We start from the raw sequence: 16813 nt of genomic DNA, 5'->3' as shown, positions 1-16813 counted from the left end.
TTCTTTGTGGTCATGAAAGGGAAAACTTTTTTGAAAGCTTTGTTTTATTTGAAGTGGTATTTTGAAATTTGCGAAGAAAGTTGTCAAAATGAAATTCTATAGTATAAAAATATAAACCTTATCTCCTCATTAACATTACTGCTGTGACTTCTGCAGGAGTTGGGAGAACTAAAAAAAGTCTCATTTGAATTTTGCATATCTAAGAAAAGCAGTTTACATAAATTATAGCTAATATCATTGTAGAGGTGTTAAATACTATAAATTATTATCTTGTCTTTTCTTATGTAATGGCCTCATGATATTTCATTTTCTGTGCCTCTTTTTCTCATTGAAAAAAGTAAGTAAGCAACAATCAGATCATTAATACTTTATACACATTTTTTTCCCATCTAGTACTTCAAATGAAATACAATGACCAATCCAACAGCAAATAAAACCACTTTGACTATGAGCGTTGCCTGTCTGTGAGTAAAAGGAGGCAGCCTGTGACAGAAAGGTTTAGATATAAAAAGAAATGGCATCCAATAGATTTTCAAAGAACAGGTTAAACTGTAAGTTGAGTGTACAGAAAGAAAAAGCTCAGAGTAATGGTCTGAGAAAAAGACCTTTGCTAAAACACTCCAGAGAGAAATGGTGGAAAAGAGAATTTGAGAAAATAATTCAGTACATGCTCGTACTACAGAACCGGAGTAAATACACATTGTTCTTGATTTGGGGAAAGCCATTCTTTGTCAATTTGTAGATCTTCTTAAGTTGTGCTATTTAGGTGCATTTTTTTGTTGTTGCTTTGTTTTTGTGTTGGTTTTTTGTTTGTTTGTTTTCCAAATTATCTTAGATCAACAGTAGGGTTTTCTATTCTGATGTCATTTCATTTTTTTCTTAATATAATTTATTTCAATTAATAAAAAATCTTTTTTGTGCACGAAGATTGATTCTGCCTCCTCTACTTGCTGTAGAATGTCTTACCCTGATAGCAACATTGATTTAAGTGGTACAAATAAAGTTTACTCCCTTTCAAACAGTTATCAATCTAGGTTCCTCTTCAGCTGCCTTTTAAGAATATTCTATGATGGTTATAAGGTATTCATACCACTATATTCCCTGTGTATCTGCTTACATGTCCTGTAACTCATACATCAAGCCTTCAAAAGTCATTTAATCATATCTCCTATATCTTCCCTTCCATTCAATTTCCTTTCCCTCCCCTGTCCCTACCTCTACTCCTTTCCTCCAAACAAGCAGGAGAGAAAAACTCTCCTACTTATTGGAGTAGTTAAAAAATTATGTACAGACAAGGCAAATGAACAGGATTAGCTGTTAAAGGAAATTGTGCAGAGTAGGCTTTTTTTTTTTTTTTTTTTTTTTTTTACAGCTAGCAAAACAATAATCCTTTGAGCAGCACCTTTTCTTTTGCTGGCACATCTTTACATTGAAATCTTTGTTCCAGAAGTTTTTCTAAAGACTTTCACACACTAGAAAATGATATTTGTTTTGTGTCCATTCATTTGCAACATAAACTACTCAATGTGGGTGTACTGAGAGAAATCATAATATTAATAATAAATATTCTGAGGGCTGGCATAATGCTTCATGTTGCACATTAAAGGAGACAAAGATCTTCCCCTTTTAAGACATCACAACTAGGGAACAAGAAAGCATCAAGTGAACTCATATGCTGACAAGGGAGGAGTTAGAGGTGAGTGTTTCAATAGCTTTATTTTGTCTTTTAAAGCAAAGATTGAGAGAACTCTCCCCCAGGTTGAGAAGAAAATTGAAGAGAGTCTCTGACTGAGGCCTGCATCTTCCAGGTTTGCAGGAAATTTATGTTATCTTTTGCACACAGACATCAAAGGCTCTTCAAATGCAGGTGGTAGGTAAAGGGAAAAAAGTAAATTAACTGTCAACTCAACATGTTTTCTGAGGGGAAAAGAGCAGCTACAAGAGAATCAACAAACCAGAATAAAGTATACAAAACAAGCCTGAGTATCTGCAGTTCTTTTAGTTTACACTGTAGTAGCACACACCATAAATGAGCTGGAACTCAGAACCTCAATCTCAGAAGAAAATAAAAGGTTTTTCTCACCTGATTTTATACGCTGAATTTTGCAAACATAAATAATAGATCTATTATCTTTACAATAGAACAATGTTGAATCTATTCTTGGATGAATACTAAAAGTAAAATCTGCCAATTCAGTGAGAGATAGACAGACCTTCATTGTATGACAACGCTTGAGGAAAACAAACTGTGAGCATACTGGGATCTTTGACTTACCATAAGCCATCATGAATTAATCAATACTAGAGATGTTCAACAAAAATATTCAGCAGTTTCTTCAACATTCCATTTTTTATATTTTTACATATATACCATGTTTTGTGGTGCTTTATTTTTTTCTATTTTATTATTTTACTTTTAGGGGAGTTGTGTTTATATTTTTAGACTCGTAAAGGTATTTTCTCTTTATTATTCTGACTCATTATTGTTCAGCTTTTTCTGTTCATACAGAAGGAAGTAGGAAGGAACACAAAGGGAATAGAAGGTGAAAGATGAAAAACTGACACTTTTTTTTTCTTTTTTGCATTCATATAATAATAAAAAGAAAACTATAATCTAAGGAAATAAAGTTTATATCGTGAACCAAAAATCATAAACAATTTCCCTCTGTTTTTATTGATTGCTTCTTGTTATTTTGAGCTTTCTTGCAGACTAGTTTTATCCTGCTAGGAAATTACAGACTCCTCATCACCTTTTATGACCCTCCAGTGGACTCTCTCTAGAAGTTCTCTCTCTGAAGCTGAGGAGACTGGAAATGGACACAGTAGTCCAGTTGTGGCCTCACCAGGGCAGAGTAGAGAGGTAGATCAAACTCCATCAACCTGCTGGACACACTCTATCTATTTAATGAAACAGGCTGACCTAGTTTAAAAGCCACCTTTTCCCATCTCCTGCTGCCCAGTTTCCTCGTATTTATTGACAAAGGAATGATGATGGTGGAGAGTGGTTAACTGACACTGCATGCAAGAGTCCATGTGTACGTACAGTTACATGTTAAAATTTCTGAAGGAGGATTGATTTGTTTTGCTCCTTTTCTTTCTTCTTTCTTTCTCTTTCTTTCCACTCTTGTTCTTAAAATTAGAAAAGGCAATAAGAACCTTGTCTACACACTGAACATCTAAGAACATAAAAATAAAAGACCTAACTGCTAGGATTCTGGACTTTCATTCCATCCTGAAAAAACAGGATCATATCTGTCATCATCTTGGATGACTGAGCCCTAAAGCCAGGAACACTCTTCATTTAAAATTGTACACTGTACTATTAATATTGTACAAGAGATAAAAAACCCTATTTCATCTCACTTCATCTGTGAACCCAATTTTTGTCTGCTAGCTTTCTATTACTATTTTTTTCTGTTTACATACTTTGTATTTCAGGCTGTTTAGTATAATCTGCTATTTTGTGTGCCATGAAATAAAACATTTTATAGGTTTCAGCTTGTAGAAAATGAAACCAGCAGCAATCCTACAAACATTTGGAATTTCAACCTACTTCTTTAATGGTAATGTTCTTGCTTTTTTTTTCCATTCAATTTTGTACTGTAAACAGAATTAAAAAAATGAAAACAATAATTTGATTTGATGTGGTCTTCCGGTGAGTGGTCTTCCAGTCTTTCTTGCTTTATATTTTTTCCTATTTTATCTGAAACTCCTTTATAGAGGTTGTAAGTTATGATAAGGTAATGTAAGCGAGAAATTTTCTCCATTATTATTTTGTCTTGTTTTATTTTAATTTTATTGGAAGGAACAAAGATTTTAAAATAAATTTCATCTGCCTGCTTTCTGCTGAACACCATAATGCATGTTGTATTTCAGCTTCTATAAGCTTGCATGCATGTCAGAGTATTTCAACACACATTATCACAAGAAATAATTTGATAGATATATTTTTTTTGTTGTTTGTTTTCCATATCAGGAAAATGGAGCATTTTAATTGCCTTATTGTGTTTGCTTTAACCTTGATTATTCACACAAATAAGTAGACTTTATATCCTGACAAGAAATATTTATGGAACATATGTTCGGATGTAGCAATGATTGATGCTAGAGGGAGAATCTATTTCTAAATCTCTGTAACACAGCACAAAATTGTAGCACAGTTAATGCCTGGATATTCACTGTTTCATATATATATATACATATACACATTAATCTAGATATTTATGCTCATAACATAGATTTAAATCCCCACTGTGCAATAGTTAGGACAGGAAGTTATTTGTCACTCCTGAATATGCTGGCAGTTATTCTTTCTGGCTTTTGCACATCCAGGAGAGAAAGCAGCAAGCTGTGAGGTTCAGGTACCAATAAACCTTTGTTTACAATAGTGTCCTGCCATTGCAGAGCAGTTGCAGGCTGTGATGAAGGCCATGAAAGGGATACATTGTCATTTTCTGACTGTTCATCAGCATAACTAAGATGCTTAATTCTCTGAAACTTATGTACAGTTCTTCATGGAAAGCTCCATCAGTTAGGCTTGAAAAAGTTGAAGATATCTTTGACACAGAGAAAAATCCATGTTAAAACCTCATTAAAGATGAAAAAGTGCATAACCTGAGTCAAACTTTGTCATTTAGAGAAGCACAGAACATAATGTGGGATCACTGAGAATGGGCCTAGGTGTACTTCCTAGAACTATACAGATAGAAGGGAGAAATAAGACCTACTCAATTTTAATGTTTTATTTAGTGTTATTTCTACTTTTATTCTAAGCAAAGTAAAAGAACTCCACAAAGCACACAAAATAAAGTAAAAGCATCAAGCTTTCCACTACTACTTTAGAACAGACTGCGTTACAAGTTCTGTCTTCTGCCAAAAACATGAAATTATACCATGAAGTATACAGACAAGCTTTTGCAGAAATAGAATTCTGATGAACAAAAAACATCAGTAGCAGCAAACTGTGCAGGCAGCATGTTGTTTTTCTTTTCCTCTCAGTAAACAATTACACATGCTCACCTCTGTTGCATACATGAAAATCAAATCCCATGTCTAAGGGATATTTTTGGGCAAAAAGGAATCTCACAAATTCTGCATTTACAGAAGTTATAGCTCAGAAATCATAAAATGGATTTTTTTTAAATTTGTGTTATTTTCACATTGAAACCCTGTACATACAATTTTAGTCTAGTGTACATTTTTACAGCTGAATGTACAATTGGAACCTATGGAAATAAGAGCTTTTACTGTGGAAATGCTGGCATAGTTTTAGCTAAGGTCAGCATACAAAACATAATGTAATATGCTTTAAAACTTGAGATGGAGACCAGAAGTCTGAGATGCAACAGAAGCAAACCTTATATGTGTGAAGCACAAGAATTATGTCATACATGATTACTGCTACTGGAATAACTCTGATTCGAATGTCAAAATAAACCTCATTTTTAATCTATTTAAAAAGAAGATAGTAACAAGAAAGGTATTTATCTGCGCATAAAAACAAAAATAATCAGATTAAGTACGAAAGATATGGAAAAGCATCACAGATAACTTCAGTATGTATGAAACTAAATAATCAGAAATAAAATGTTTTGAAAACACTGTTTTTGTTAGTGGCAACTGGGAGCAGATTCCTCAACCTGAAAACTCAGTACTGGAATGTCAGAGCACTCTAATTTGTCCTTCTGTATAATTTTAAACTAGCAGGCGAAACGCAAGCAGAAATATAGCAGTTCAGTCTGGATGAAACAATGAACTGATACGACAGTAAATGATCTGAGAAAATGAGCTCTCTTTGGAAAGGTTCATAAGGCAGTGGTAAAACAGTCTGTTCACCTCATTAATGTGGATTAAAAATGAGTGATACAGATTATGAATATAAAAGTGTTGATTGTCAGGTAAATGGAATCAGGTGGAAAATGATGTCCCTGCTAATTTTTCCTGTGTTTAATGGCAAGTGACTGTACTTGTTTAATCCATTTGAAACAGTACTTTCATTTTCTACCCTTTCTTATTTTTATTTATCTTCCAGTTTTTCATTCACCTTCCCCTATGGCTCTAAGCTTGATACAGCTATTCATTATGCCTTGTTCTCCTGGTCATTTCCTACAGGATAAATCCATATGCTAAGATGTTCATTAGCCTGCATCTACAGGTACACAGACACTTGCCTATCTCAGGCTTTGTAAAACAAACATCAGTGCCAGTGTGGGCATAGACTAAATCTAGTAGGATAATTCTTTCCTACAGCTGTTACTGAAGGGGATTCATTTTCTTGTAATCCTGACAATCATTGTAAACCAGTTACTGCACAGAACTGTGGAGTATCTGCTTCCAAGCTCAGCCCAGAACTCACCAGAACACAATACTCCAGATATGGCCTCAGCAGTGCTAAGGGTGGAAGGATCGCCACTCTTGACCCTCTAGCATTACTTTGCCTAATGTAGCCAAGAACACTATTAGCTTTCTTAGCTGCAAAGGCACACTGCTAACTCATGTTTAACTTGGTGTCTACCAGCTTTGCTAGGTACTTTTCTGCAAAACTGCTTTTCAGCTGAGCATTCCCCAGCATGTTCTTGGGCTTTTACTTCTGGTGCAGGACTTTACACTTCTGTTCCTTTCTTTGTTCCTTCCCTCCTTCATTTATTCCTTCCTTCCTTCCTTAAAAATGTAGACACCAGTTAGATCAGCTTTCATTCACAAAATGAGATTTAAAAAGATGTACACAGGAATTTTAACTGATTTCTTGCTAAGAATTTAAATGGTCCAGCACATAAATAAAAAATAATAATAACAAATCTTCATATGTCATTGATGATTTTGTGTAGTCAGCACTGGTCTGTCTTGTGACTTCTGGGAAATAATCTCTTAGCAATACTTTGCTCAAAATAAATATGATTGTGATCATTGTTTATACGAGAGGTTATTTCTAGTTATAAAGATTTCCAAATAATAACAGTGTGATCTTTGTCATACTTTTATGGTATCTCAGGATACTTGGCAAAAAAAAAAAAGATAATGTTTAATATATTATGAAATGAAAAAGAAAATACTGGAGATTTTATACAGACAGAGTGGAAATAAGAAAAAAGATATGAAGTTAAATTTTGTATAACTTTTTTTAATAAACAGTAAGCCAGTAAAATCAATAGCATTTGGCAATGTGGAAGTGATTGATTCAAATATATATTTAAGTATTTTGGTGAGAAACCTGATTTGTGCTTGCCAAAAGCTACATAAATCTCAGCATAGGTAGGTAATGAAGATGAGGGAGCCAGACTTTCCAAGTCAGAAAAGAAGGATGCTTATTTTAGCCTGGCATGACTTCAAAATTGACACTACATCAATGCAAAAAGAAAGCCAAGGTAATATGGCAAGAATCAGCATCTCATGTTGGATATTTCCAGTTGAAAAGTGCACAGATAACATAGAAAGGGAAACTTATCTTCCAATAACTAGGTTTCCTTCAGATATCTAGTACATGTGATTGTTTTTTTTTTTTTGTAAGCGATCATGTACAAAGGCTCTTGAAGTTAAGGAATTTTCTTGCTGCTTTTGCGTTATCTAGAGAGATTACATATTTTCCAATCTCTACTTATTTCATTCTCAGCCATAAAAGGCCTTCAGTAAGCTACCAACTGCTCATAACCACAGCATGCTTCCAGTAAAAGCAAGATTTGGAAGTGAATGTGATCAACTCAGAAGAGTCCCAGGTAGTGGAAAATAAGTCTTAGTTCCATGTACACTTCTATAGATGGTTGCTCATGCATGTTTTCAAGAATCTGGTCTTTCCTTTCGTAGATCTGAAAAATGACAAACCAGCTTCCGACTGCTGTCCTAATTTATGGATATTTGTTCATAGAATTTGTCAAGGGTTTGAAACTTCTCTTCTGAATGCTTGTATTCATTCATTATCTTTTGAAGACACTGATACTGGGGCGAATATATGCAGGTTTATAGATTTTGAATTATTACCCCTACACATTTAATCAATAATTCAGGATTAATGTTTTTTGTACCTCAAGAATTCAGAAAGTCAGATAGAATTTTATAACCAGTTCATATTAATTTAGAATCCCATTTATCTCACATGAACTTGATTCCTGTATTTTCTTCCAATTAAGTAAAAGCAAATAAACAGAAAGCACAGATGAGAACTAGGAAAACTTAAAATCATTTTACTCTTTAAATGTAGCCATTTCTAAAGGTAAAGAGCTCTCTAAACATAAAAATATTTTATAATATAAAATGTCCCTAATTTAAATCTCCCACTCTCAGTTATATTGTGATACAAGGGAGATTCAAGCTCTAAAGTTTTTTCAAAATTACAAAAACAGTTTGATGACTTGAGTTAGCAGTGCAATAGTTACTCTTGGCTTCCATGTAATTCTTGTATCAGACCTTGAAATCACAGTATTACAAACTTTTTTAAGGCCTCTTGAGATGTTTCTAAAATTCATACTGCCAGGTATGCCATACATACTATACACATTCAGCTAATGGGAGGTGAATGGAGTGAAGGTTTAATCCTAAATATTACTGAAAATCATTTTGTCAGTGTTAGAATAGTCTTTTTGCTACTAACAAAGGACATTATTGTGTTGTTTTTACTTTACTCAATGTGAAGTCTGTTATTCAAGTTAAAAGGTACATAAGTTCTTTGAAATAATTATTTTATTGATAGCATCCAGTGTAATACATGACTGAAAGAAATATGCACTAGAAAGAGTTTAACTGCTGTTCAGGAATGAAAGTCTTTTCTTCCTTAGTTTTAACCTAGATTTAATCATTCTTTCAATGGACTGGAGTTAGTTCAAAGAGATAAAAAGAACTGCAGAAAGTAATCTATAACTCAGATTACAGATCAAATCTGATAAGATCAGCTTCACTACTTTGAAATCATTTCTAGGTTTTATCAATCTGGAACACATTTCATTTGATTTCAGCTGGTTATTATTCATAAACACAAAAGACTGTTTTATTTGGAACAAGCTTTTCTTATGGTTAGAATCTAAACTCAAATGTATACTCTGTTCACTACAAGCCCTGGCTGTGATTATTTAAACCACATAGAATAACCAGCAATGTTACTTTTCTTCCTACCCTTATTTGAAAATGAATTTTAGGCAATATTATTTGTATTCATCTTATTTAATCAACATCAAAAAATCAACTTACTTTTTCGGGATTTATCTTCAATTTTGTATGCTCCTTGGATTGACTCCTTCAGGATTTGGCCAGTCATAGGTAGGTCTTTCCACTTGAGTGCTGTGAATCATCCCATATCTTCCTTTTCATCCACTTTTTTCAAAAAGTCTGAGTTTTCCAATAGTGATGAACGCAGTCGAGCCTCATGAGAATGGCTTGATACTATACTAAAAGGTATATGAGAGCTCTATCAGCAGATGCTAGGGACTGACATCTGAATAAAATCCTAAGTGAACAATGCAGTTAGTAGCCAATAACAACATATCAAATCCAGGTAAGAACAAAAAATGTACTGGACTGCAAAGAATATCTTTAATGCAAATGTTTGGAATTTGAGATTACAAAGTTTGTTTTAATAAAACGCTCATTGAACTATGAATCTAAATCCTTTTCCTAATATTCTTTGCACTGTTGTATTGACATTGATGGATTTATTTTGAGGTTATAACTGTATTCATAAGAGGCAAATCTAGAATTCTCCACTGTCTAGCAGTACCCTGCCTCAGGCTTGATTGAATAATTTACTGCTTCCTTTTGCCAAGTACAAGCATTGCCTATTGAAATATGTCAAATATATATTAAACATTTACTGCATAATTAAGCACATAGAAATTATATTAATTTCTCAGAATAACTTTAGCAGAGGGAAATGAATAGCCACAACAGTTTGATTCAATAAGTAATAAGGAACTCTACAAGGAATAACAGATGTAATTCTTCTAAAAGACAAAGGGGACTAAGGAATTCTGTTCTGTGGTTTGCTAAGATCAAATTTTTCAATTTTCAGGAAAAGTGTAGCATTTGCCTGCAAATGTTCATCAAAATATAGTGAATATTTAAAAATGAAAATTACCATTACTGTGTCTTTTGTGTCAATCAAATTTCTATGTTTATTTTGAAGTTATATAAAAAGTAACCAAAATCATAGAAATAGCACTAAGACTATAATAAAAAGTATGTCATTTTTTTTGAAATATATTTAGATAAACTTATTTTTAAGAACTGCTTTAGTCAATTTCTATGCTCCTGTCACAAAAACTTTGAAAGAAAATTATCATTACAAGTTCAAAAAACTTTTCCCATATACAGAGTCCCCTGGGAAACAATATTAAAAACCTGCATATTTGTTTTTACTTCTTGTTCTTGGAAATAAAATGTTATTTTTCATTACTTATTTTAAAAAATTGATAATGAAATCAAGGTTTGCCTGGTGAAAACTGGTATATGTGGTATTTCTCTACTTCAAGCCACTGTGTGGTGTGTTTCTATAGAGCTAGTTAAGAGTAGTTTGCCCTGTGGAAGGGTATGTTCATTGTCTCCTGCTAGTGTAAAATTTCATACACCTGATGATGATGTTAGAATGTCAGTTTTCATCTCCTGGGGATCTGCACTATCAACCTATCTTTCAGCACCACATGAGTAGACTTCAGGGCTATTACAGAGCTTGAGTGAGATTAAATTGAATACAGTCACAGGGGATTCTATCTGGATTTAAATGCGCTGAACATTCTTCTAATATTAGGTAGCTTATGCCTTTGATACTATTCATTTTTACTGTGTTTTCCTCTTTGAAAAAGTCTCATTTATTTGATGGCCTTTTGGAAATGTGGCATTAATAGCAGTTGAAATGGTGCCACCAAGATGTAGCAATGGTTTGACTACTGCTGAAGTTCAATTTAATTTTGGTTAATTTCTTCTTGAATTATTAAAGACTTACACGCATAATATTTGTAACAGAGAAAGTTAAGCTGCTAGCAGTGATTGTTGTTACGTAGTTGTAAATACCATCAGATGCATTCTTGGTCTATTTATTTATTTAATAAATAAACAACATTCACTGTTTTCAAAGCAGAGTTCTTTGCACTTAGGCATGAAGAATTCAAATAAGTAGTCGAGCAAAAGAAATTTTGAAGATATATTTGACAATCAAGGCTTGTAGTGGCTTAGTTTTCTTTGCTTCCTATCATATGTTACGAAGGAAATTATTAAGGAGTTCTGTTATTCATGTGTTATTTTAACATCACAGTTATCAAAATAGTGTGTAAGCTCAATAAACTGTTTTCAAATGGCCAGTTTTTCAGCCACAACAGCTGAACAGCCACGAGTAAGGTCATATAAGATTTTAAAGACATTATTTTTAAAGAATTAGAATGTAGAACAGTAAGTGCATTTGCTGGTCTTTTTTGAATGTACAGAGATTGTGAATTAAACCATAGTAACAAAATCTCAGGAGCATTTGGAAAGTTCTTTCTTTTTTGAAACAAACAAGCAAAGAAAAGGCCAATAAAAAATTTAATCTAACAGAATGTTAATGGTCTAGAGAATGTGTCTGACATAAAAGGCATGGTCAGATAAGGGTTGATCTATCAATGAAAAATTAAGTAACTACAAAAAAGAACTCAGGTCACATTTGAACAGGTCTGGAGTCTGTTCAGTTAAGTACCAGAGGGCCAAGCGATACAGTAACATGACTCAGCTGTGTGCACAGATATTCACATTAAAATAAAAGAAAAACATACATATGCACAAACTGACTTTCACTGAAAGCTCCCCAGAGATCTCACAGAACATCTACCGACTGTTAAATAATAAAATCCAAAGATAAAATGTGACTGCATTTTAAGTCCTTGTAAACGTCTCTCTTCACTCATGAAACAGAACAAAACCCAGGACATAATGCCATAATACCAGAAAATTCAGACACAATTCTGTGTTCTGAGCAGTTACATCTATCTTTATATCAGCTCATACTGAGGAGGACGTAAGATCTTCAAGTCCATTTGAAAAAAAATTTGCTTAGAAAAAGAGTTCCATTTTAGTATCTTAGATGAATAAATCTGCAGGATCAGGCTCCTAAAACATGAACTTTTGGACTCTTAAGCTCAGTGGGAAATATATAATATTCTTTTGAACACAGTCTTAACTGTTTTCCTTTTTATCAACAATATAATGAAGTTTTTGTGTCTGGCATAATGTACCCAGTCTTCTAAGTGCTCTTTGTGAATGAACGGCAGTTGCAGTAACACAGTACAGAACAGAGTGTTTTACAAGATGTTTCCACATAGTGGAACATGTTTCTGGTGCTCCTAATGAGAAAGCTATGTTAAAGAGAGAATTAAGCAGATGTAAACACACTTGTTTTCTTCACATGATTCTTACTAGATTCTCAGTATCATTTCCACACAAAATCAAACATCCCTATGGTGAATATTTACTTTTCGTTCTTGTCCATATTAGTATTTGTCTACCCTTGGCCTTGGCTTCATCACTGGCAGAATTTTGTTAAGCAAAACAAAACAACAACAATAACAAAAGATTAGATAATATTAATCTCTGCTTGGCAACAGAAGCAAAACTAGCAAAAAAAAAATAAATAAAGAATAAAGCATTAATCTTTGTCCACACTGCAGTAGCAAGAACAAAGTATATTTTTGTTTTTCCTATGTATTATAATGAGCCCCAGATAAAAAATGTATTTCTTTGCCCCTGAATCTAACAGTGGCAAGGACAAAATTAAAGAGACTTCAGTGTTACTTGCAGTGTGCACTAGTGAAGGAAATATTTGCATTAACTTGAAAAGAATAAAGAGCAAGTAAATTTTTGAGGTTCTGCTCAGAAGATCACAAAGAATTTAGTCTTTAACAAACCATGTTGATCTGCTAGTGTCCGTTACTAGTCCAAAGTATCAGTAGAATTTGGTCTATGTGTATGGTAACAAACTTGCTCTGAAAACAAACAAGTGAACAAGAAAGCAAACAAGAAAATAAACAAGAAAACAAACAAACAAATATGTAAGTAAGTAATATCCATAATTTGGTCAGAAAACACCAGAATTTTATAAGACATTAACCAATATGTGCCTTTGCAAGTTGAGTGGAAGATTTTGCTCATTTCTATTTTAAATTTAGAACATTTAACTGTCCTTTGATGTCCTAGTTGTTTGTGACACTGCTTAGGAAGAATATATTAGAGCAGTAAGGAAATAATCAGGAAATACTGATATTACCATCTTGTCATATGAATTTTATAGCCCTTTGAAATACAATGTACTACTGTAAGTTTTCCTTGCAAATGGTATGAAATGCTGTTTGCTTCTGGTTTAATCTGTCTGAATCTGTCTAAACTAGTCAGGCCAGGTTTTCGGCACTTTTAAATTCCTGCCTTAATTTAGATGTGCAGACTGGGAGCTCTTAGGATTCTATAATGATTTATTTGGTATGATTCATATAATAGAAGTTTTCTGTATAACAGTGCTATTTTAACATGGTTTTGTTTCAAGTTTTAAAAGGCTAATTTTGCCCTTGTTGAACAGCTAGAATGCTTCCTCAACTGATGATATATTTGGTCTGCTATTCACTCTTTAAATTGGTATCAGATTTTTGGCTTGCATATATTGTCTAGATGTAGTAAACACTTATACAAGTCAAGCTTGCTAACTTGATGCATCTTACTATGTTTTTATGAAAAGACAAAATATCTACCTTATCTGTTAAAGGACATAATATATATACACATACTTAGTAATATATAGTACACTTTTTTGTGTGTATATTTTGGATAAATGTTCAGGTAATATTCAAGCCCTTATCAAAACTAATTTATCTTACAGCTTATGCCTTTATTACACTAACATTAAACATGTTTAGAAAAAAGATTATACGGACATAATTTTACTTTCTGTCTAGGAAAGAATTAATATTTGATCTTCATATTGGTTAGAACTTCTTTGCTATACCCAAAGTAGATGCCAGACCTAGATGTCTCTTCTAGGACCTTGTAGTATCACTGGAGGATTCACCACAAACCCAGAGCTGCAAGGCAGTTTAAACTTTCTCCCTGTTACTTCAAATGCACTTCAGAACATTCTGGATATTCCTGGTCATTAAAAAACAAAACAAAACAAGCTTCATCGTAATGAACAAGACTTTTTTTGCCAGAGCAATTTTTCATGTGTAAAGGCATGCACAGCCTGAGCAAACTTTGAAAGAGATCCCTGATATGCACTGATGTTTAAACAAACTAGTTCAAGCAAACAATTGTTTTGATATTCAGCCAATATTTATTCCTTCACTTTTGAGACAGAAAACATATTACTCCGACTTGTGATGAAAAATGTTATCAAAATAACCTCAGGTGAGATCATATAGACTAAGTCAGAAGAACAGAATTTTACTATCCATAGAAATTCCAAGTTAAGGTAGACGATTGGAAGATGTATTCCACAAAGTCAAGCAAAAATGAGTGAAGAAAAATGCAGCTTACAAATCTGTTGTAGAATATTATTTCTGCAGTCCAAGTCCTTAAGATTAACCTCAAATTTTTGTCCAGCTGTGTAAAATACCACTCCAGCAACAACCATTACTATTTAAGTAATAAACACATTAGTGATCTTGTTATTAACAGTTGCAACCAAGCATATTTATGGAATTGGAAAATAATCATTTAGGCTGTCATCAACTGGATTTTTAGCATATTTGGATTACAGGTACTTTTCAGGTGTTTTGAGAAAATAAATATAATTTTTAAAGTCCAATTTTCTCACTGTGCTGCAAATTATGTTCCATGCAGCCTGTATGCACAAGAGCTTGATTGTTCTGTGGAAAATTGGTTTGCTATTCTTCATGCTGAATGAAAATAACTGACCATAGTTAATGTAGCTTTTAGCCAAAAATGGTGGTATGAAGTTCTTCTTTGCTGTGCAAGACCAAAACACACTTAAACTACAAGGATTCATGGAAGAAGTTGCTGTGAAAAGATTAAAATTCTGAGTACTACCTGTGTGGACTGATCCATTCTCTGGAATAGATTCTCTTCAAAGTTCATGGTAGAAGTATATTTATTGTCACTAATTAATATTTTCTTGCTACAGATTTCTCAAGAAAGTTTTCCTTTTATGAGAAATGGAAGATATTATCTGAGAACAGTGTTTGATTTTGGAGACATTAACAAAAATGTATTAAAAATTCATTGTTGAAACTTCTTGGACTTCAGCCATCTTGATCATGTGGTAATTATTGTTATATTTCATGGTTTGCTTAAATTTTTGCAAGCAATTCTTTAAGCTTGCAATCAAATTGCTTTACTCATCTTCCTAAGAGTTTCAGATTTTATAATTAGATAATTTGATTTATATGGCAACCTTGAAACAAGGAGAGCCATTAACACACTATTCTGTTTTAATGAATGGCTTGTCAGGTACTGGATGACTACTTCAGTGGCCAGAAACTCTTTTCCTCCAGACACTGAAGGGCAAGGTTGCAGGCTCTCAGCCTCACTTCATTCAATATTCAGCTGCAGGCATAAATAGCATTGGTCTGAAGGACTCATTTGATTAGTAATGACTGATATTTTTTACCTCTCTTAAACATGTTTTCACTTTTATATATTTAAGCAATAAGACATGGCATGGCTTGGAAACACTGAAACCAGGGTTATGCACACTGCCTTCACGGCCTGCAGACCAGAAATAGGGAGCTACGTGTGAAAGAATTTACCCAAGTGTTTCAAAGGCAGATGTCTCCTCATCTGTTCAATATTCTCTGAAATACAGTTGCTTTCTTCTTTTTCCACATTCTCAATTACTAATTTATTTTTAATTTTTACTAGTGTGTTTGATTCCACAAGGAAGATGCACTAGCATATTTCATACTGGACACTGCTTACAGGATCTCCTGATTATTAGATCTCTATCTGCACTGTGCCCCACCAAGAAGGCTCAGTTTTGTACTTGTGGCAGTTCTGGAGAGTATCTCTCTAAAGATTAAACATTTCCTGAGCATTCTTCCCCTCAAGAAATGCAGTGACACTGTGCTTAGAGAAGGTCACTGCATTCTTCCTCTCAAGAAATGCAGGTCACTGGGATTAGAGAAAATTGAACTGAGTCTTAAAATGTGGTTCATACTAACTAAATGAGCTGCTTCAGCAAGTTGTCATAAGACAGTTTTAGAGTGCCATACACAATGAAGGAATCCTTGGACTTCTAGTTTATCTGTGTATCTATCTGTCTACCTACTTACGTGATCATGAATCCACCTTAGTGATTGCAGATACTCATATCTAATACTAGATGGAGTTTTACTTTGTTTTAAATCATAAATAATTCAGCAATTTCTATTCAAAAAGTAACATTGGATGACAGTTCCGAGAGTGGAAGAAATTTTTTAATTGCATGGAACTACATTCTGAAATGGAGAAGCTGTATTAATAAAATGATGATTGCCTGGGAAATAAGCTTCAGTTATTCATAAGGAGATTTCTCTTAGCTGACGCTTTTTTTTTTACACAGGTAGTCTCAACAAATTTAGAAAGGAACTTTTGCACTCAGTAATACAAGTTTCTCAGCAGGTTCAAGAGCAAGAGAGAGAGAGATAGAACAGATCCTGTACAGCCAGGTATCTGTCACAGATACAATCACATAGTGAATCCAGTCTACTTAAATCCTAAGATACCTGGGTGATAGAGATATTAGTTGTATATCAATATATCCACTGTTTTTGTCCTTGATATTATTTAATCATATTCTATAATGGTTAATGAAATGACCAAAAATACATAGAACAATGCTGGGAAAACCTGAAATTTCTGTGATTTGTTCAGTCTCTAGTTT

The sequence above is a fragment of the Cyrtonyx montezumae genome, unplaced genomic scaffold (genome assembly GCF_038088225.1).
Source record: "Cyrtonyx montezumae isolate F1298 unplaced genomic scaffold, pur_monq_1.0 scaffold_2, whole genome shotgun sequence".
Taxonomy (NCBI): Eukaryota; Metazoa; Chordata; class Aves; order Galliformes; family Odontophoridae; genus Cyrtonyx; species Cyrtonyx montezumae.
This window is presented reverse-complemented; position numbering follows the sequence as displayed.